Consider the following 22,604-nt stretch of genomic DNA (forward strand, 5'->3'; position numbering starts at 1 on the left):
ATCATGATATATGATCTTGTTGATTTGCTGCATCCTATTTGCCAAAATTTTAATGAGGATTTTTGCATCCTCCTTCATTATGCAGATTGGTCTGTAGTTCTCTTTCTCAGTTGAGTCCTCCTCTGGTTTTTGTACTAGAGTAATATTTGCTTCTAGGAACAATTTATGAAGGATTGCTTCCCTTTCCATTTCACTGAAGAGTTTGCAGAGTGTTGGCATTAGGTCTTCTTTAGAATATTTCTTGTAGAATTCTTCAGTGAATCCGTCTGGGCCTGGGCTCTTCTTTGTAGGTAATGATTTTATTATGTTTTCAATTTCATTAATAGAATTTGGGTTATTCAGTAGTTTTACATCTTCATGACCTAGCTGTGGTACTTCATATGCTTTAGGAATCCGTCTATTTCCTCTGTGTTATAAAACTTTGAGAGTAGAAGTTTTCGAAATAGGTGTTGATGATCTTCTGTATTTCAATAGGGTCTGTAGTAATTTCACCTCTTTTATTCCTTATAACTTGCATTTGAACTTTTTCTTCCATTTTTTAAATGAGGTAGGCTAGGGGCTTTTCAATTTTATTTATTCTTTCAAAGAAACAGGTCTTTGATTCATTGATTTTTTGGATTGTTTTTTTAGTCTCTATTGCATTGATTTCTGCTCTGATTTTTATAATTTCTTCTTTTCTTTTGGCTTTGGGCTTGACTTGCTCTTCTCTTTCTAGATGTTTGAGGTATAACATCAGGTTATTTATTTGTATTCATTCTGTTTTCCTAATGTGGGAACTCATGCAATAAATTTTCCTCAGAGGACAGATTTCATTGCATCACACAGATTGTGGTACGTTGTATTTGTGTTTCCATTTGTTTGTAGGTATTGTTTAATTTCTTCTTTAATTTCCTCTGTGACTCACTGATTCCTCAAGAGTGTTATTCTGTTTCCATGTGTTTGTGGGATTTTTGCAGTATCTTTTATCATTAATTTCTAATTTCATAGTGCTATCGTCTGGTAGCATGCAAGGGATACTTTCAACCCTTTAGCATTTATTTAAATATGCTCTCTGAATTAACACATGGTCTATTTTAGAGAATGACCCATGTAATACTGAGAAGAATGTGTATTCTGTTGTTGTTGGGTAGAATACTCTGTATATGTCTATTAAGTCCATTTATTCACAGGTGCGATTCAGTTCTTTCATTTCTTTGTTCATTTTCTGTCTTGTTGATCTGTCCATTGGTGTCAGTGGTGTGTTAAGATCTCCTGTTAGAATTGTGTTACTTCTAATTTGATTTTTCATTTTTGTTAGTACTTGTTTTGTATAATTGGGTGCTCTGGAGTTTGGTGCATGTAAATTTAAGATAGTTTTCTCTTCCTCTTGGAGTTTTCCCCTAAGCAGTATGTAGTGGCCTTCTTCATCCCTTCTGATCATTATTGGCTTGACTTGCTGGTCTTGGCAGGAAACCACGGGTTCTACATCAGGTTTGATTATTAATTGCTTTCACATCCTACAACATCTTCAAAGTTGCATTTTTATAAAAATAGCTTTATAATGTTATGCTTACTTGTATAGTCCCTGATGATGTAGACAATTCTATTGAAAATAACAAGAGAAAGCATAGCAAGTAGTGTATATCACCTAATATTGTGGTCTTATATGTCTCTTTCATATCATGATTTTCTAGGAATTTGTTTTGTTGTCTTATTTTGATCCGTTTTCCCCCATAACACAGAAAGGATAGATATACACATAGAGATTCACACATCGGAAGAATTTCTAACCTATTTATTTAAACAAATAATATAATGCATAATGTAATGAACAGATACTCTGAAGAAGTGACACTAAGAAACCCAATACTAATTCTGTAGCATTATGATATAAAATTGAGCAATACTATTATTCATTGTTCAGAGTGATATTAGTCTAGTCCCTAATTTTTTTGGGAATTGTAATTTTAACATGGCGTTGTTTTAATCTTTTGATGCACATGCTTCATTTTCTCTTTCATAAATAATGTTCCTGAAATTGAGGCAATATTTGGCATTAAGATATGCATTTGTAGAGGCTTGGAGTATGTGGTTTTGACAAAGTTGTGTTCTTTTCACATAACTTGTACATTAATGAATGTTATGTTTTCCAAGTTGTGACAAGACATCTGCTGATTTCCTAACATCACTGGATATCATACCATGTAAATTATGTTGCCTGATTTTGTTTCTCAGTGGAGCCAATATTTGTCATTTAAGTAAACCTTTGTTTTTCTAACCATCAGAATTTTACTTGTTATGTTCATATTACATCTTTATTTGCTAGTAAAGTTTCCCCACATGTACCAAATGTAAACCATACTACTGTGAATTTCTGATTGTGCCATACTGAGAGAATCATAACTTGTCTCCAATAGCACATCACAATATATATATCAATATCTCCAGAAATTATAAAATTTGGCGTGATTTATGAGTAACCATACTTTGAAATCAATTGTTCTTAAATATGGGTTGTTTTGGGGGAAAATGTTGTTATTGGATGTATCATGCAAATGCCTTTATTTTATTCCTTGATGCTGTGAATGCATTATATATTTTGCAATTATTACTGTTTTTTCCTAAAATACGGAAGTAATGGCATGAAGGGAAACCTAAATTTTGAGCTGTCAACACAGGAAAAAGTAAATTTGCTAAATTAAGATTCAGATTGTGTTCTGTTTTACTGAATTGTGAATTTATACAATGGCATATCACTTTATTTATAAGGACCAGTGCATGATGTTTGTGGTGTGTACTGATTAAACACATACAGTGGGCCATGAGTCCCAGTTGGTTTCCTGTGGCCTGTGGTTTTCACTTCCATTTTAACATTCATGTAATTTGTAACATGTTTAATGCAGTGTTGTTGAATACAAAATCTGCTTAGGAATTATGTTGTTAAAAAGAGTGGTGTCATGAAGACACAAGTGAACATTGCATTAAATACCCCTAACCCAGTGAAGATAGCTTGCCCAAGTCTCAATTATCCTTGGGAAAATAAATTACTCACCTCTTATGTAATCACCACTAAAACTATATCTATTTTGTACCTGAAGAACCCGATATACTTCACAAAGTAAAATACACTGTGAAGTACATTGTCAGCCTCTATGCACTACAGCATGTGGCCAGACCCCCTGCAGCATATTTCTGCTTAGCATTAATGGGAATATTTGGAGTTTGTATTACAGCTAATAATAGAATACTGAATCTATAAGACATATATCCTGAGTACATGCACTTTCTCATTTTACCATGAAAGTAAATCTTGCTGGTCCTGTTGATGCATGCTTGTAATCCTAGGACCTCAGCAGGCTTAAACTAGTGGAAGAGGAAGTTGAGTCTAACCCACACAATTAGAGTGACCTTGTCTCAAAATATATCTTCAAGTTCTGCAGATGTTGCTTAATGCTTTAGATCTCCTCCTTTTCTTCCCCAGCATCAACATTTTTTAATACAATTGCACATCAGTAGTTGTCCTTTTATTGGTTGGCCATGTAGCAGTTATTCCGGAGAATCACTTGTGAAACACATTTGTTTTTGCAGTGACCATCATGAGCATCATTTGGGCAGTTGTCAATTTAACCCATTCATTCTTGTATTGAATACAGTAGAATTTTCACTTTTATATTTCTTGTTATTTTATAAAAACTAACAAAATTATGCAATTTTTGATCATTTTGTATTTAAATAATTGCATTGGTAAGGAGTTACCTATAAAGATTAGGCTAAAGATGATTTCTTTAGTTCAAGCATCAGGAGAGAATGAGATGGGATGATAATGGCTTTAAAGCTGACTTTGGGAGTCAATTGCTAGATGGTTTAGCAGAGTATGAAACAGTTGTTTTTATGCCTGCATTTGAAGTTTAAGGAAACAAGTACATTCAGGTCAAGAATATAAATGTACGATAGGGTAAAAGAATCACGACTGCAAATTGTGATTTTTCTTTTATTCCGGAAGTGTACTTTTTTGGTAATTTGTGCAGCAGTCTCAAATATGCCTCTATTGGACTAAAACATAATGAAACATGAAAGAGCCAGACATTCTGTGTTCTGAATGTAGAGGCATTAAAAAACCTTTTTTTAATACTATTGCTGCTGTTTTGTGTAGAAAATAAGATAGGGTGACAAAACAAGCAAAAAGGACTTTGTAAGATTTTAATCCTCCTGCATAAACATAGAAGCCACAAAAAAGTCAAACCAAAAGGATGAAGAAATAAACTACAGAATGAGAGAAATTTTGCCTATTAATCCCTGACAGCTAACATGTAAAACCAATAGGAACGTGAAAGGAATGCACGTTTTTCAGAATATGTACAAATTGCCAAGAAATACTTGAAGAACTATTGAACATTTTTGCACAATAAAGAAATGCAAATAGGGACATCATTTCATTGCAGAGAGAACTAATCACCATAAGATCTAAAGAACATTCAGGAGACTACAGGAGAAAAGGAAATATTTAATCTTCTTTGTGGAAATGTAGCTAAGTAGTTCAACTACTACTAAATTCAATTTTTAAAGTATTCAGAAGACTAAAATTAGTAATTCTCATTAGTGCAGAGCTTCCTTTAGTGGGTCTCTTCCCCAAAGAGCTAAGGACATATTGCAGTGATTCATGAAGGTTCCTATTACTGCAGCAATAGTCATTTTTCTGTGGAGAGCAGCAGCAAGCACAGTTCCATCACCACCAAATACCAATGACGAACAACAAATACTCACTAGTGTACTGCATTTGATAAATGATATGATATTTTATTGTGAAGTCGGCTGTGACTTAGGTTTTCCAGTAGACTACAGGTCAGTATAAATATGATAGTCATGCTAAAGTCACAAGGCCATCACTAGTACACTATTACATTCATTAGATTTGATGTATTTATCTTTTTGAGGATGCATGTTGCTATGAAGTTCAGGCTGGCTTTGAGGTCACATTATAACCCAGAGTGGTCTCAAACAATTCTCATTCCTTAGTGTCTCAAGTACTGGGCTCCACACAAGAGCCACCAGGCCTAGTTTATATTTGGTATATTAAGTGCATATTCAGGATATTTTATTTCAACGGTTTTTGTTGTTAAAGTATTTCCCTATTTTACCTCCAGCATTTGTAGAAACTTTGGCCTTACTGAGGTGGTGATGTGCATATCACCAGCCTCATGACATTGTCTGCTGGGTTCAGAGCTGTCAGTGTACTGCAGTGAAACATAGCTGTACATAACTGTTTCTTTTTCTACTTTCCTTAGAAAATATTTTTAAAATTTCCATGAATAATCAGAGGGTCAGTAACCCTGGCTAGAATTTCATGCAAATGCTGACAGTTAAGTACAGTGTAGCACTGACCCGAAGATACTCTCTGTCATCTGAGAGTCTCTATAGTCCTTTCTGTACACACACTTTGTGCCTGAGCCAGCACCTGTTGTGGTTCCCAGAGTCTGCTGCAAGGCCATGGAACACATAGCTTTGTGACCGCCTCTAGACTGGTGTCCTATATGCCACTCTGCTGAGACAGAGCACAGCTTCTGGCAGGAAGCCAGAGGCTCTGAGGCTCTGAGACAACACTAGTTTTTCTTTGTGAACACAGATAATATTATATTTCTGTAAGACAGACAGCTCTGTCCCATAATTCTACCCAGGAAGACAGAAGAGAAATCTGGAGACTGTGAATTAAACAGGGCTGCTGCCCTTCTGCTCTGCCAGCCCGGTCTTGGGTGGGAACCTGACAGTGGCCCAGGCCTGCATCCCCCCGGACCTGCACCAGCCCATGAGGATCTGCCCTCAGGGCATGTCAGACCCAGTCACACTTGACTTAGGGCAGGAATTGTGTAGGGGGATTCACAGTGGTGGTCAGGCCTTAATGTTACTCTGCTGGACTCAGTGAGTCTGAGTGGTATGTGGCTGAGTCTAGTAACACCTGTCCTGGTCTCTCTCCTGCCTCTGGGGGCCAGAAGGCTGAGGACAGTGAGCCCTGTCCTTTAATGCCCTTGTCATTTGGCATTTGCCCACAATCATCCTGAAGGCTCTGGGATGAGTGAACCATTTTTTCAGCCATTTCCTGGTGGTCTACCTATGCGGGATCCTGAGGCTGGGGTCTTGTGTCCTGGGAAAGCACCGTAATCTGCTCCCTGTTCACTGTCTTGAGCCAACTGTCTGTAAAGACCAACTGTCACCAGACCGAGGTGCCTGGTGACCTGAGCCTTCAGAGTTCTGTTTGGACCTATCGCCAAGGAAGTGAGGTCATGCACTGGCATCCACAGTTTGGCCTTCCTCTGTGATATCACCTTTCTTTTTGTTGTGAAACAAATCTATGTCCTCCTTAAAAACAACAAGTTAAAATGCTAGAAAACAGTGTATACACTTTGCTGCACTTTGAAAATTTTAATGCAGCAAACATGTAAATGCTTCAGATGTGTCTGGCTAGGTGCCAAACACAAATGCCCATCCAAAGGATCCGTTGTCTCGGAGGATGAAAGACACATTGTCTTCTGTTAAAGATTTGTCAAATGTTAGGATGACTTCCTTTCTTGGGCTTATGTTAGTTTCATTTCAGTTCCATTAGGAAGCAGAATACCCATAAATAATTTTACCAAACAATGTGAAGGTCTCATGTTATAAACTCCATATATCCAGGGGAGGAGGATTCATAGCCAGTTTTACTCTCACATGCTTAGGAATGATTATTTATTCATCCTTAGATGTTCAACTCAGCTATACACTGTAGTGCTCCAAACTCTGACCTCCACGAAGGGGGGACAGCAGGTGGTGAGTACAAGGGGAGGTGACATCATCACCCCATACAGATGAAGGACACCTGTGCATCACTCATGGGGAACTTGTCTCCTAGCTGCTGCTGTCACTTCCTTTCCTCCCATCCCAATCAGACCATGGGCTTTTTGTCCCTGATGGGTAGTTTCCCTTTCTTAGAGGTGATGGTGCTGAGCCCTTTCAGTTGTAATACTCTTTGGCTGGTCTCCTTAAAGCAGTGTTTCCATGCTGGGCTCTCTCTGTGCTGCCACCACCCACTATTATGTGGCTGAACCAAGCACATGCACCTGTCACCTATCTTGTGATGGCCATTTTTTATGTTTTTGGGTCGGACTTCAAAAGGAAGCTGCCACACCCATTCTTACACAAGCATTTGAATGGATACTGACATTTATTTCAAAGAAAGTGCATCATATTGCTGGTGTATGGATAACTTAGAAATTCTTGCTGTATCTTTGGAAGCAGATGTTTAAAGCAGAGTTATGTGGTTCCTTTTTTATTTTGTTTTGTGTTATTATGCTATACTATATTATGCTCTGTTATGTTATATTATGTTATATGTTGGTGAGGATTTTGAAAGTCCTTCAGGGTGTTTTCAGTACTTTCTGATTTGGTTTTGTATAACCAACCTGATTAACTTTGAAAATGTCAAAAACTTTGAGGAGTTTTGTTTTGGAGAAAATTTAAAAAGGAAAACACAATCAAGGATGTTGGTGCACACCTGTCATTCCAGGACTCTGAAGGCTGAGGAAGAAATTTGGTAGTGAGTTTTAGGTCATCCTGGGCCACAAGGGAAGATCAAGGCCAGACTGAACAGCATAGCAAAACCCTGTCTGAAGAAAAATGAAATAAGAAAGAGAGCAAAAAAATGATAAAAATGAAAAGTCAAAAATAGACTTTCTAGTGAGAAATCTTTGTGAGGTTGTCTTGCATATGTACTTTAGTCAGCACACCTAGCATAAGGTTTACCATCATGGAGACATTGATGTGCTTCCTGGTGTTTGTACTCTTTCAATTTTTTAGGGCATTTTACTTAGATGATGGCAGATATGCTGCTGAATATATCCTCTTAGGATTTGGGTAGTTCAGTATGAAGAGATTTTGATCCTTCTGTGTGTTTTTTTTTTCTGTCCTAAATTTATATTTACTACCAGAATTTGAGCAAGAGATTACTATTCTTATTTTGACATAATAATAAGAATCATATAAAGATACACTTTTTAAGTCTATTAAGAGATAAAATAAGTATAGATCAATAGTGATTAATGTACCTTGTTCAGTGACTTCTGAGATTTCTTAAAGATCAATATTTTCATACATTTGTAAAAGCTTTGGTTTGGTACAAATTTTAAGACATGGTCTCACTAATTTTCTAAATGTCCCAGGCTAGGCTTAAACCTTTCCTCATTATTGCTCCCCCTCCCAGAGTGCTGGGATTACAGGTGTATATTATCCTGAGTTGGCAATTGGTAGCAATGTTGTGTATTCATGCAATAAAATGTTTGGCTTTGGTCTTCAGACACTTTGTAAAAGGAGTCACTCTAGTTAAGCTGTCTGCCACCTTCCTAGCCTGCAGCTTCTTTCACAGTGAGTAGGACTGAAAATCCCATTAACACTGTTAGTAGATTCTCTGCTTTTCTAGCTGTGGTCAGCAGGCACTTCAGAAGATCACTCCAAATGCCTTCTGCACTAGGATTGAGGCTTGGTGTCTTTGAAGCACATTCTCTTTTTCTTTGATCCCTCATGGAATTTGATGATTGTTTGAAGTCAAATCCCAAGAAAGGTGGGAAGGTTAAAGCTACTTGGGGCACACTTCCCTCCAGGAGGCCAGGCCAGTGTAAAAATTTATTTACCCTCCTGGTGTCAATTGCAAGGGTTTTTTTTTGTTGTTGTTGTTGTTCAATTTCTAGGATTTGAATACAGAGCTTTGCATTGGCTTCTTTGTCTTCACCTTTTAACACTTTTCTTGTTTTGAGCCAGGTCCTTAATAAATGGCTAAATTGCTGAGGCTCACCTTGAATTTGTGATGCTCTTGACTCCGCCTTCCAGACTGCTAGGATTACCAGCCACACCACCATACCCGGTCTCATCATAGTGTTGTTAAAAACTTATTGGCTGAGCAAGGAATGGCAAATATGCCTGCAATGCCTGTACTCAAGTGGCTGAGGTAGCAGGGTTCCTGGGAGTTCCAGACAAGCCTGCAACAAATTCTTAGTTCACCTCAGGCTACAATGACACAGGGAGACCCTGCCTATAAAAATAAAATGAAAAAATAGGGAAGAAAAGGAAAGGAAAGGAAAGGAAAGGAAAGGAAAGGAAAGGAAAGGAAAGAAGAAATAAAATAAAATTCCTAGGGATTTTGTCACTTGGTGTGCATCTGGGCTAGCTGTTTTAGTCTGTGTCCTTTTCTTCCAGTGTAAAACCCTTTTGACTACTGTTACTTTATAATACCTGAAACTAGTATTTTGATGCCTCTACTTTTAATGTTCTTTCTATGGCTATAGGAAAACTCTTTGTACTTCCTTGTGAATTTTCAGTTTTTTTTTCATGTTTCTAGGAAAATGGCACTGATATCTTGACAAGAATGGCACTGAAACACCTGGTTGCTCTGGGTAGCATGTACATTACAACATGAATTCTTCCCATCCCTCATCACAGTATGGCTTTTCTTCTGTTAGTGCTCTTCTACTTATTGCATTCCAAGAAGATGTGAGTTTGCTTCAATTTCCCTAATCATTAGTTATTTTTGATGATTTGTGAAATGAATAGTGTTCTTTGTATTTGGGGCTACAATTTGTTTCTAGTACATAGTAATGAATTGATTAGGGCATGTTGCTCAAGTATCCTGAAATTTAAGTGATTTATGAATTTGTTCTATAAGGTTGTCAATGGAGTTTAAATTTCTTATATACAATGCTGCACCCTCAGGAAAACTGAGACAACACTTAATTCTTCCTTTCTGATTTGGAAGGCTTTGCTTTCTCTTTCTGGATTAAGTTCTATGGCCAGGACTTTGAGTACTGTATGTTAAAAAGAGTTGTAAGCTTTGTCTTCTTCCTGACCCTAGAAGCAAAGCTTGTAGCTTGTCAGCCTCTGAGCACCATGTCAATGATAGGCTTTTCGTGCTGTGCTGAGGTCCATTCCTCCTACATATAGTCTATGAATGATTTTTATCCTGAAAGAACTTTTGTGGTTCTCAAAGCTGTTTTTCCAAATCTCTTCAGGGGTTAGCTGTACCTTATGCTGTGAATGTGGCAAGTGACACTTAATAGTTTTTGTGAGATGGACCATTCTTGCACTACTGAGATTGAGCCCAGTGTTGATCATGTTGGTTAATTTTGAATATGCTAGTGAGTTAACATGGCAAACATTTAGCTGAACACTTTTGTGTATATTTGTTAGGAATATTAGCCAACAGAGTGTTTTCATTTATTTTTAACATATTATTGTCTGCCTTCATTCTCAGGATGACTTGTCACTTAAAAGAAGTTGGGGTTGGTTTTTCCTTCAACTTGATGAAAGAATTGAAAAATGATCAGTATTTATTCTTTATTATATACTGGATAAAATTCACCAGCGCACTTATTGTACCCACTCTTTGTTGTTGTTATTAAGCAGCTGTGATGTTTACCCATTGCCTGTGCTCCTTATTGCTCTGTTCATCAAACTATTTCATTCTGATGCGTGTGGTTCCAGGACATCAATGCTCACCACATATCCATTAAGGGTCACATGTCATTTTATTTACGGATGGTAACATTGACTTTTGTATCTTCAAACATTGTCTATAATATGTAATTTTGTGAGTAACTCCTTTCAGTTACTCAGTTTTTAATGCACACTCTTGCAGGGTTTGGTTACTGCTGGAGGAAACTGGGGCTGATAGACAATTCTTTTTAAGGAAACAAGGGACAACGTTGATAACCATTGTTGATAAACTTGTACTCTGTTCTACACCATGTGCTATGTCTATCCTTGGTATTGACTGACAGCTTTGTTTTGCCATATTTGACTGTATTCTCCCCCCCCCCCAAAGAAAGTAATAAGCACTAAGGAGTAGTAAAATCCAAGATGTGTAAATTTTGTTGTAAAAAAGAGAGGGAAAAAAAAAAAAGAAAAAGAGCTCTAACGGATATAACAGCAAGTGTGTTTGGGGGTGTTAAATAGCTGACCATATCAATGTGTTTGGATCATTGAACACAGCTGTTTGCAGTCTCCCTGTTTGAATGTCCACCTTGTGTTCTTTGATACTGTGATTTGAGGAACTATTTTCAAGATGATAGTGTGTAATCTACTAGCAGGTGATTTCTTACTGTTATGTTTTTTTTTTTTTTTTTTGTAGTTCTGTATTGTGTGTACCCTTACGCCGCTTTGGTTTGTTTTGTGTTTTTCTCTTTTTCCTCTTAAATAAATAAAAAAAAAGAAACTGGGGCTGGTGAGGGCCTGGTCTCTTATTTAAGGCTTCATACACTGACCTGCCTGCAGTGTCCCCATCTCCTGATCTGCTCCCTGTAAGCATCTGTCCTGCTCCATAGCTATGGTGAATCCACATGTGGCAGTTCAGATCTGCACCTGGGTGGAAAACATTCAGTCATGTTGGGCTCTTTAACAGACTGGCCTTCTCATACAGAGCTCCCCTGAGTGAGACAGGCATGTAGGAAGGAGCTCTGGAACCATTCCAGCTCTCCCCTGTCCAGTGTGCAATGTGTGATGGATTCTTGAGAATTCACTGATGGAGGAGGCAGCCTGGACCTGGGCATTTTTTAGCCATGGTTCCTGCTAGGATCCATGGTGTCCTGAGCCTCTGCCTGGACCATCTCTCTGACTTCAGATTTCCACAGAGATGTGAGCAGACTCAGTCATCTTCTACCAGGCTCTAACTCTATGCTGAGTCCTCAGGTGAAAAATCTATGACTCTCAATTTCATCTTATATACATTTAACCTGGAAATCCCACTCCTAAGGGTCATTATAAAAAATGAGATTTACAGCCACCATATTCTCTTCTTAATCAGGTAAAATGTGGACAATTAGATACCATGAATGTTGCACAGCACAGCTGCTGAGTTAATTATAAATGACAGCCACTGAAAATGCTAAAAGAAGGCCATGTCCTAGGCCATGTCCCTGATCTTTCCTGAGATGGAAGAGAGCTTGTGTCCTGGCTCTCTCTCCACCCAGCAGTGAAGAGACACAGGCCTGCACAGCAGGTGAGGACAGGAGAGAAGAACTGGTCAATGGCAGACCTCTCATCCTGGGAGGGATGCCTTTATGGTTTTTCCATTTTATTTTCCATTGCATTATTCATAGTGCTCCATTCAATATTGCTTCTCTTCTGTTCAATTCAGTTCAGAATAAATAGTTGGTATTTTCTTGAATAGGTAAGTGGAAATGGATGATTTAATTTTCCTTTATGTGTAATGTAGGATAAGCATATAGTAGAACATTCAAGCTTCACTTTATAGATATATAAAATAAGGAGTCTTTTTATTTAGAAAGGCAACACATCATTCACGACTTACTTTTAAACCCCCAACACATGAAGCCATGTGCATCCTGCTGTGGTGGGTGTCCTGTCCTCCCTACCTGAGAAGTCACTGTGTTCATCTGTGTCTGGTAGAGGACACCCAGAATCTTCTTCAGAGTCTTTTTTTCCAGCAAGGAGGACTTGAATCTTCCTGTGCTCAGGCCACGCAGGGAGTGTGCAGCATGCAGAGGAGCCCAGCACCTCCTGCCTTATACCCTTTTCCACCACTGCATCCATGCTTCAGCCCTGTAGGCCCAATAAGGCAGAGCCATGAGGGTGCAGCAAAGACTCTGCCACCTCAGCCCCAGGGGCCTCAACTCCTGGGTCATGGCCTCAGCCTCCACCAGGTTCCAGGCTCTGCCATGGATTGGACATTCATAGTGGGCCAGACACACCATCAGTGCCTTGGTGCAAAGTCCATTTTCCACAGCGACACTTCCATTCTGCAAATTTTGATTCTTTCCTTTGTAAATGAGGCTGAGACATTGGAAACAAAACCCCACACATTGGCATTACTTCTTGTTTTTCTTTCTTTTCCTTCTTCTTTTTTCTCCTCCTCCTTCTCCTTCTCCTTCTCCTTCTCCTTCTCCTTCTCCTTCTCCTTCTCCTTCTCCTTCTCCTTCTCCTTCTCCTTCTCCTTCTCCTTCTCCTTCTCCTTCTCCTTCTTCTTCTTCTTCTTCTTCTTCTTCTTCTTCTTCTTCTTCTTCTTCTTCTCATTCTCCTTCTCCTTGTTCTTCTTCTTGTTCTTGTTCTTCTTGTTCTTGTTCTTGTTGTTCTTGTTCTTCTTCTTGTTCTTCTTCTTCTTCTTGTTCTCCTTCTCCTTCTCCTTCTCCTTCTCCTTCTCCTTCTCCTTCTCCTTCTTCTTCTTCTTCTTCTCCTTCTTCTTCTTCTTCTTCTTCTTCTTCTTCTTCTCATTCTCCTTCTCCTTGTTCTTCTTCTTGTTCTTGTTCTTCTTGTTCTTGTTCTTGTTGTTCTTGTTCTTCTTCTTGTTCTTCTTCTTGTTCTTGTTCTTCTTCTTGTTCTTGTTCTTCTTCTTCTTCTTCTTCTTCTTCTTCTCATTCTTCTTCTTCTTCTCCTTCTTCTTCTTCTTCTTCTTCTTCTTCTTCTTCTTCTTCTTCTTCTTCTTCTTCTTCTTCTTCTCCTCCTCCTCCTCTTCTTGTTCTTCTTGTTCTTCTTGTTCTTCTTCTTCTTCTTCTTCTTTCTTCTTCTTCTTCTTCTTCTTCTTCTTCTTCTTCTTCTTCTTCTTCATCTTTGTCTTCATCTTTGTCTTCTTCTTGGTTTCTTTGATGCTTTAAGCATATATTTAGAGGTGTATTTTGCCAAAAGCTTTCCTTGTCTTTTCACTCCCCAGTTAACTGAAGTTTTTACAGATTTCTACTGCAGTTCATACCCTATGTGTTTGAACACTCAGAATCCATTTTGCAGCTTAGTAGAATGAGTGAACCAAAGCAGAAACTGAACTTGGGGACATTACTGTGCCTTCAAATACCCTGACTCATATCTTTTTACCTCAAAATTATGGGCTTCAGGAGCAGCTGAGTCTGTCACAGACAAAATGAATTTCCTACATTTATATCAAACAATCTCATTTCCTCTCAAGCACATTGTATCAGGTTTCTTATGGCCAAACTTGAAGAATTATTTCCAGTACATGAGAGGCTGCGACTGGTCCTGAAATCATGATGGAACTTTCTTGTAAACACATAGTCTGATCTACACCCTGGGGACAGAAACTAAGAGAAGCAGAGATGGCTGGCACAGATAGAAACTCCTCAAAGTTGTCAACCAATAGCAGCAACAAGCAAGAACCAAGTTGTTGAGCTTTCACAACTGCGTGATGGAATCATGTGGTGGGTTTTGCCCTGGGTTAACTGAGGAAGCTCAGTAAATCTAGGTGCTTCCTGGATCCCTCTTACTTCAGTGCAGTACAAACAGAAAGTCACATACATGCATCATTTATTTGAAATTTTTCTATTGCAGTTATGAAATCTGTATTCATGAGAGTCCACATTTCTGCCATAGCAGACCCACCCAGGGGAATTACCACCATGTCTTGTAAAGGGTCAGTTTATTTCTACAAAATGCAGAGTAATGTTCTCAGCCTTGATTTTCCAGATGTGTGCATTTTCAGTCATTTCTGGAAGGGAAGCTAAATGATTTAGTTTGAGTAAACTTAAAGTGTGTTGCTGTGCTTCTGAGTGATGTCCTTGCTGCCAGAGCTGATGAAGGCAATGCGTGGGATCTGCTGGAGATTTAGCTGCAGAGGGACACACTTTGAACAGCTGTGCCAGGTAGGGCTGCCCCTCACCTGACTGGCCACCCAGGCATCCAAATGCCCTTTCCCAGTGTTGTCCCTGGCTTTGGGAGGCGCCGGATTGGAGTGGAGATGCCCAGAGCACTGGCTGGCCCTGGGGAAAAGTTGTTGTGCCATGAGTTTGTCATCCTTAGTCCTGCACCTCTGTGGGTCTGGGGCCAGGGCAGGGTTTCACCCAGCTGCAGTGAACAGCATCCTCCAGACAGCTCTCCTGTGCATGCTTTAAATGGAGTCTAGGGAGGGTCCCAGGTCCTTCCTGCTTCAGACAGGACTGTGAATCAAACACTTGAATATTTTTGCAGCATTCTGTGTGGCAGAAAACTCTATTCTTCATCCTAGGTGTTCTAGGGAAGGCTGTGTAGAGCTCTGATGGGAGCTGCAGGACAGGACTGTGTGCTGCCCCCCATGTTCTCCTCATTTTTGTTCAGAACCTGCCTTAAAAGGTTCCAGCTGATGGGGAAACAGCACATCTCAGGGATGTGTGTCTGCATGAATCAAGTTTGGGAGGCTCAGTGTTTTCTGTGCTTGTTAGCCATGTCTGGTGATTCTCTTTGAGTTAGAAAACTTTGTCATTTCCCTCACAAAATGGACTCATGAGACCTCTTTCACACTTGTAATAGAAACCATTTATGTGAGTATTGGTTGTAAAGAAAAGTCTCCTGTTGTGGTTTTTGCATTGTTGTTGTTTTTCAAATGCAATGAATCAGCCCTTTGTAGCTCCCTTTGTATCACTGAAATCATGGAAAACTTTTTCTGACATGAAAAGATGAATACATACACAATGGTCTCTACATTTTCCCTGTAGAGTTTGTTTCTCTAGGATTTTCTCTTCTATCAAAGAGCAATAGCAGCCAGTCTCCTCCAGGAATGTTTGGCCAAACAGAATCTGATGCACTGATATGAAAGACCCAGGGTAGTAAATCACAGTGAGAGAAAGGTGAGTGTTGGGTGGTGACTAGCAGGAGAGAACATGGGTATGGATGGGTCCAACACTGAGCAGAAAGCTGGAACTCGACAGATGTGAAGATTGTACCAATTGATGATGTGTTGCAGGAGTCCCCAAGTCTGAGAGTCTTTCTCCCTTTAAAGTGCCCCATGTCCTCCTCAGAAATCAACAGACCCAGACCAATTCCTTCTCACTGTAGTTCTCATTTTCAGTGAGCTAGGCTTGGCCCAACTCAGTCAGATTAGGTTGGGCTGGTTGTCACACCTTGCTCAGCAGCACCTGCCAGGAGCGAAGAAAGGAAACTCTGATCCCAAAGAGGACAGGTGTAAGCAGCACTACAGGTCTGTCCTCCCTCCCAAACTGTCCTCCTAGGGTATCCTGTGCGCTAAACATAATCAGCCTTCACTTGCTGTCAGAGGTCCCTGGACGTGCTGTTACCATCAGTCTTCCACTCTGCAGGAAGCCTGAAATGCAACTCCCTTTTCCACCCTTGTGGCCTGTTGCCTCTGTGAGAATGAGAGTGGAGTCTGCAGTGTTACTCTAATCATGGGTGCTCCACAGGGTGCTGCTCTATAACTATCTGAGAAGTGAGTGGACAGTGGGAGTGCATCCTGCCTGCCTTTCCTCCACCTTCAGTTCATATACTGATGCATAACCCCATTCTGTGAGCCTTTGTGAGTCTCCATTTCCCCTATTTATGTCCCTGGGTACAGAGGCCGAGAAGTTAGGCACATTCACCATAATGTGGGTAGTACCTGGTCTGATCTCCAGGGTGACTGTGTGGACTTCATAACATGGAAGCACAAGAGACCAGTGTTTGTATCTGCTCTGGTCATTGCATCATGTTCAATGCCTGGTACACTGATGATTTAAGGCACCCACCAGCTCCCTCCATGATGTCTGTGTGGAACTGGGTCATCTGGCATCCCCCAGAGATTCTTGCTCTGGATACCATGGAAGCACATGGAATGACTGCCCAGTGTCCTTCAGAGTGAAGACCTCAGCTCTACCCAAGTGATGGATCCTTGGCAGGAGGCAAAGCTTTCCCATGGGAAAGGAAAAACCGCAATGAAGCCAGAGTCCCCAGTCTGAGAAGACCTAGTTTTAGACCCAACTCCTCCTTTCTACTTCCCTTGTCAACTTAGAAAAGACACCATGCCCCTCAGGTCCTTTCCAGTGTGTCCCTGTGAACTATGGAAGTCATATTGGCATCTGCTTCCTAGGGACATCATCAGAGGTGAGAGATGACACATTTAAAGCTTGTGACCTGGTGTCATGTGTACACAGGGTACAGAATTGGAGGTGAAATCCATGAAGGGTTGGGAGGGAGGTGAACACATTGCCCACAGGCCCAGATCCTGATGTATTGTGGTGTAAATGACACTCACCTCCTGGACAGGTTTCCCTGGTGGCATGAGGGGATAGAAGTTAATCAGATCAGCCATCATTATGTTCCCTAAGCATCTCAATTTCTTCTATGGATTGGTGTTGTGGCCTCAAGTCAGGACCTCACACAGGCTAAGCAAGCACTATGCATGCAGTTGCACCCCCAAATCTACTAGCACACTGCCTACATTCACATCTGTGTGAATCATCACACCCATGGCAAGCATGCTCAACTGCTGACAGCTCACCTTCTGATGGCCACATCCTGAGGAGCCCATTCCTTGAGCATGGGTCACACATAGTGATTTTGTTCTGGTTTGTATTAGCCAGGCTGAAATTGAGCCCAAGTCCTCATGCATGGTAGGCAAGCGCTCTATCCTGAGCTCTCTCCCCAATTCCTTACTTGTTCTTAATAACAGAACATGGCAGACATGATGGGATGTGACTATCAAGATTGACACATAAAATGGATGACTAATCTCCTGCTCTCTCCCTCCTCTGTTCTTCCTTCCTTCCTCTCTGTTTTGTTCTGTCTTCCTCTCTATATCTCTGACTATCTCTGCATCTTCCCTGAGGAGATGCTAACTCTTTGCAGAAGGATAACAGAGAGAGGAGATATCAGACCCCCATCCTAATTGTGTTCCTTCCTGTTAGCAAGGGAGACAGCCTGAGAACAGATTCTGCCACAGTTGTGTTTCCACCGAGCCTGCAGCCTGGTCAGGAGAAACTATGGTGGATCCCCCAGCAGCACCTCCTGAATTCCTAACCCATAGAACCTGAGAGAACTGAAGTTTACCTGTTGTACCTAAGTTTGCAGCCACACATTCATCAGTGGTCACTGATGTGCTATAGCAGATGTGAGGTTCTGCCCCTACCCCTGTCCCTTGCCCACTCCTCCCCTCCCTTATTCTCGCCAGGCCCTCTGTTCTTGCTTCTCATCTCTTTCTTGACTAAAAATAATTTGACTTTGAATCTCTAAATTGTTGGTCCTCTGTCTTCTGCCACACAGACTCAACTCTGTACAGCATTAGGGCCTACATGTCTCAGGTTCCGGCATCAGTTCCATCTCAGTGAGGCTGTTCAGATACCCCATGCAGTGACCTCAGCCTCTGTGTTCCCTTGCTTTATTGGGATATAGTGCTGGGTCTTCACTTCCACTACATTCTGCAGTGATTTGTCCCTCTCCTCCAGCCTTCCACCTTCTGGGTGGCCAGTGACATATTGTCCTTTTCTGTGTTGGTGCCAGCATAATTCAGCCCAGGAATAAGGTGAGAATTTGAGGCATGTAGCTTGAATAAATCAGATCACTTTTCCTCTGAGCAACCCAGTGGGTGTCCATGGCTGTCTTTTCTAAGTTGACAAGGGAATACTGTGTGTTCGAGTGTGTGTGTGTGTGTGTGTGTGTGTGTGTGTGTGTGTGTGTGCACATGTGTGTGTATCCCTTGGGATGCTGCTTGAAATCAGTCCCACATGTTCAGGCTCAGGTCCCAGGAGCTTGGGGGCTGCTTTTCTAATGCCTTTGGGAGTGGGCTGGGTCCTGTGCTAGGAGGTCTTTCTCCTTTGGACTTCTCCCCTATCCTCTTCACTCTGCCCATGTCCTGTGCCTAGGACCTGGCATTGACCCTCTCTGGTCAATGGTTCTGAAATGTCCATCGGGATTGGAATAACACACATGGTCCTTTACTGTGGAGTTTCTAGCATGCTCTGGGGTGAGGCACTAGAGTGTCACATGGGGTTCTCTTCTCCTGGGCACTGTCCCCATCCACACCTGCCTGTAATTTGATACCATCCCTACTAAGGCCATCATCTTTGGGTTACCTCACATTGCCATTGTCACATGCAGTCCATTGGGCAGGGCAAAGCCTGGACTTAGAATTCACGACTCACTGTCACTGATGCCTAGCCCCAAGCCTGTGACACATTATAGGCCTAATTGGTTCAAAGACCATGGGAAAATTTCTATCATCCATAGAATTCAGGAGCCACAACTTAGCTCACACTGGGGAACCCACATGCTCAGCTATTTCTTTGTGGGAAGGCTAGTGGCTGCTGAATCAGTGACCTAACCTCTCCTGCTGCCCAGCCCCCAGTGGCAGCACAGTGCAGCCAGGCCTTGGGGGAATAACTTCAGCCTGGAGCATTTATAGCTTGGAGCAACCAATCGGCTGGCCTCTGTGAAGGCTGCAGGGGTTTACACCATGACACAGCAGATCTGTGATTGAAGACTGCACCCCAGACCCTGAGGAGTCATGGAGAGCTCTTGGGTCCCCCCATCTACCCCAGCCCTGCCAGGATCCTGGTGGATTCGCGTTCTGGGCTGGCTTTTACTACCTGGGACCTGATACCACTGCTGTTTCCCAGTGCTCATTTCTCCCACTTGTTTGCCTCCTTGAACATTATGTTTCTTTTCTTATGTAAACAAGGCCTCATTATTCTTAACTGGGCTGTGTTCATGTGTCTTGTTCTTTGACTGAACTACTGGGTAAGAACTGAAATTTGTAGGTGGTGACATGCTGACCCAGACATTATGCAAATTTACTCTGTCTAGAGAAGAGGACATAGGCAGCCATATTAATGACATTGTATGGAAATAAACCACAGGGGAATTCAATGGACATGCTGCCTGTGACACTGCAGTTTCTATACTGGGTTATAGACTTTCCTTGGAACCAAACAGTGCCTCACATTTTAATGGTTGTATTATAACTACAATACATTACTTCTGTGATTTTTTCCTGTTAAGCACTCATAAATTAAAATTAATAATTTATCATTAAAAATATCTAAAGTATAAACATGAGTGAGACTCTCCCATAGTGCTGCTCTGTAACAAAAGAGAGTGTGTTAATTTCCTTCATGTGAAATAGACATGAAATGACCTACATGTAATTAAACATGGAGCAGTTTTGACGTGTATATGTCTATAAAGCCAGGAACATAATTAAGAAAACAAAGAATCCTAAGAATTACAAAAAATTCCTGATTTCTTTTTCTATGCCCTGCCAAGAGTCCATGAATACATGAATGACAAATTGATGTAGTCTGTCTGGATTTTCCCTTCTCAGACAAGGCGAGAATAAACAGTTACTTACAGCAGGGTAAGGCAGAGGAGAAATATAACTTCAGTAATGTTGAAAAAGTAGGACAGGTAAGTTACCAGGACATTGGATGAGTGGTGGCCAGGATCTAGTAGGAAGGAAAGTAAAAGAAAATATATTTGGGTAGTGAGTTAATGAAAATGTTCTGGAAGAGGACACTGGTGAAGGATTCACTATATGGAGAATGCACTAAATCATACCAAATTCATCAACTGAAACAAGAATAAACCCTTGAATTTCATTTACAGTGATTCTATCACTGGCAGCCCAGAATAGAATAATAATAAATAGAATAAGAACTAAATCTGGAAGAGAGGGGAATGGCAGGTGTGGGTCAAGAGCTGCCTGCATGTAGAGGTCAAGAGATGACTCCTTCTGGGGAGCCACCAGGAGATCCAGCTCTGCAGCTAGTGGAGAAAGGAAAACATGTGCCTGTTCTTGTTGTGGGGCCAGAGCTGGTGAGGGAGCTGCAGGTGGATCTTGCATGAGCTCTATGGGTGCAAATTCAGCATGCACTGGAATTGCCTCTGCAGTTGCAGGAGAAGAAAACATCACTGACTTTCCAGGGACTTCTCAGGGCCAAACCTTCCCACTGCCTGTCAGAGGCAGCTGTGTGCATGAACACAGCCCCAGTAAAGCCTCCCAGACTGCATCCCCACACTGACTGCTGAGGGGCTCATGTTCCTGTGTCTCCCATCATCTGGGCACATTGCTGAGTTCCTAGCACATTCCATCCTCTCAAGGCCACAACCCACATCCCAGTGCTCCTTACCCTGAGACTTAGGTGCCAGGGATTTAGGAGGGTCAAGCTGGTCCAGGAGAAGCTTGGGCTTGTGACAGACCTTGGAGTTCAGCTCCAGTGAGGAGTGAAGGACAGGAGATGTGGACTTTGAGCAAACAGGGAGGTAGCAAAGTGAGAGGTCTGGCCTCTCTTCTAACACTACCTACACAGGTTACCTTAGGGGGGGCACATAGGTCTCTAGCCCAGCAAGTTATTGTCCCCTCTTGCCCTCTCCCAACTACAGTGTGGCAATGTGGGCCTTGGGATCCCTGAGAGGCTGACAGAATGCTCCATTGAAGGCAGTCCTTGCTTATGACACCACTCCTTTCTTTAGGGAAGCATGACACAGTTTCTCCCTGCCCTTCCCCACTGCAGGTCAGCTCAACAAAGGCAAAGACTGATATCTGCCATGTATTTGCACTGGGGCTGGTGCTCCATGAATATCTGAGAAGTGAGGAGTCATCGATGTCTATCCCGCCTTTTTGCAGTGTCTAGGTCAGGCAAAGATCTGCTGCCCACTTCTCTTGGTCTCTGTAGAACTCCTCCTAGATGGTACATAACCACTTCTAAGGGAGGCCATGGACATAGAAATACTTCCTTGAGGTGAACTATATCTGTTCTACTGCCAATGCTGACTCTGTGCCCTGCAAAGAACATCAAAACTCAAAAGGGCAGTGGTTGCACGTGTTCTGCTTACAAGATCATAGATAATACTCAGAAAAGTGTCTTCACACAGGGTGTCTTCATGCGTATTTTGGCTTGATGACACCCACCCTCTTTGCAATGATACTTGTGGACCATGGACACTTTGCCATCCCTAAGAACTCCTGCCCTGAGCATACCCTGAAACCCCTAGAGTGATTCTCCAATCTCCTTTCCAAAGAACAGAACAGTTTTCCCCATGTGTGTGTCAGTGAGGGGGGTGGAAGGTCATCCCTGGGAATCAGGACAGCCTCTGTAGTAGGACTTCATGGGGCCAAGGCCACAGCTAATCCCTTGCCATGGATCGCCATTTCATCCTCAGTGACCCTGCACTCTGGATCCACTCAGCACCCAGAGTTCAGTGTTGTAAACAGAGACTGAGGAGCTTGCACATGGCCAGGACATCAATACACAGGTGGCCAAGTCCCATGTGGCTGCTCAAGTGAGAACTTAACTTCCCTGTATCTGAACTAGCCCTGGACTCAGTGTCTCTGAGTGGCTGGTGGTTGAGCCTAGGGATATGTGCTCTGGGCTTCCTCTTATCTCTGGGTGCCTCTGGGTGCCTCTGTGTGCCAATGAGTCCTGGCATGAGCTGCTGACACCTGGTTGTTTCCAGGTGAGCTTCCTGAAGCATCTGGACCAAGTGAACCATCCTCTCCATATGTTCCCACGTGGTTCCCTGACACGGGGTCCTGATGCTGGGGCCACTAGCCCTGGGAAAGCAGTATAGCATGTTCCTTGTTCACTCTCTCAAGCCAGCTATCTATGAAGGCCAACTATCACCAGATCACAGTGCCTAGTGACCAGAGCCTTCAGAGTTCTGTTTGGACTTGTCACCAAGGAAGTGTGGTCATCTACTGGCGTCCACACTTGAGGCTGCCCCTCTGATGCCTCCTTTGTTTTTATTGTGAGCTAATCTGTGTCCTCCTTAGAAATAGTAAGTTTAAAAACTAGCAAAATGTTTGTGTGTTTAGATTTTTTCATCCATAAGATCCTTTCCCTTGAGGATGAGGTGCACAGTTTCTTCATTTAGAGATTTCTCAAATTTTATTTTGACTGTCTTTTCTG

This window comes from Cavia porcellus, unplaced genomic scaffold, assembly GCF_034190915.1.
Source record: "Cavia porcellus strain 051 isolate PalLab524CR breed Dunkin Hartley unplaced genomic scaffold, mCavPor4.1 scaffold_34, whole genome shotgun sequence".
In the NCBI taxonomy this organism is placed as follows: Eukaryota; Metazoa; Chordata; class Mammalia; order Rodentia; family Caviidae; genus Cavia; species Cavia porcellus.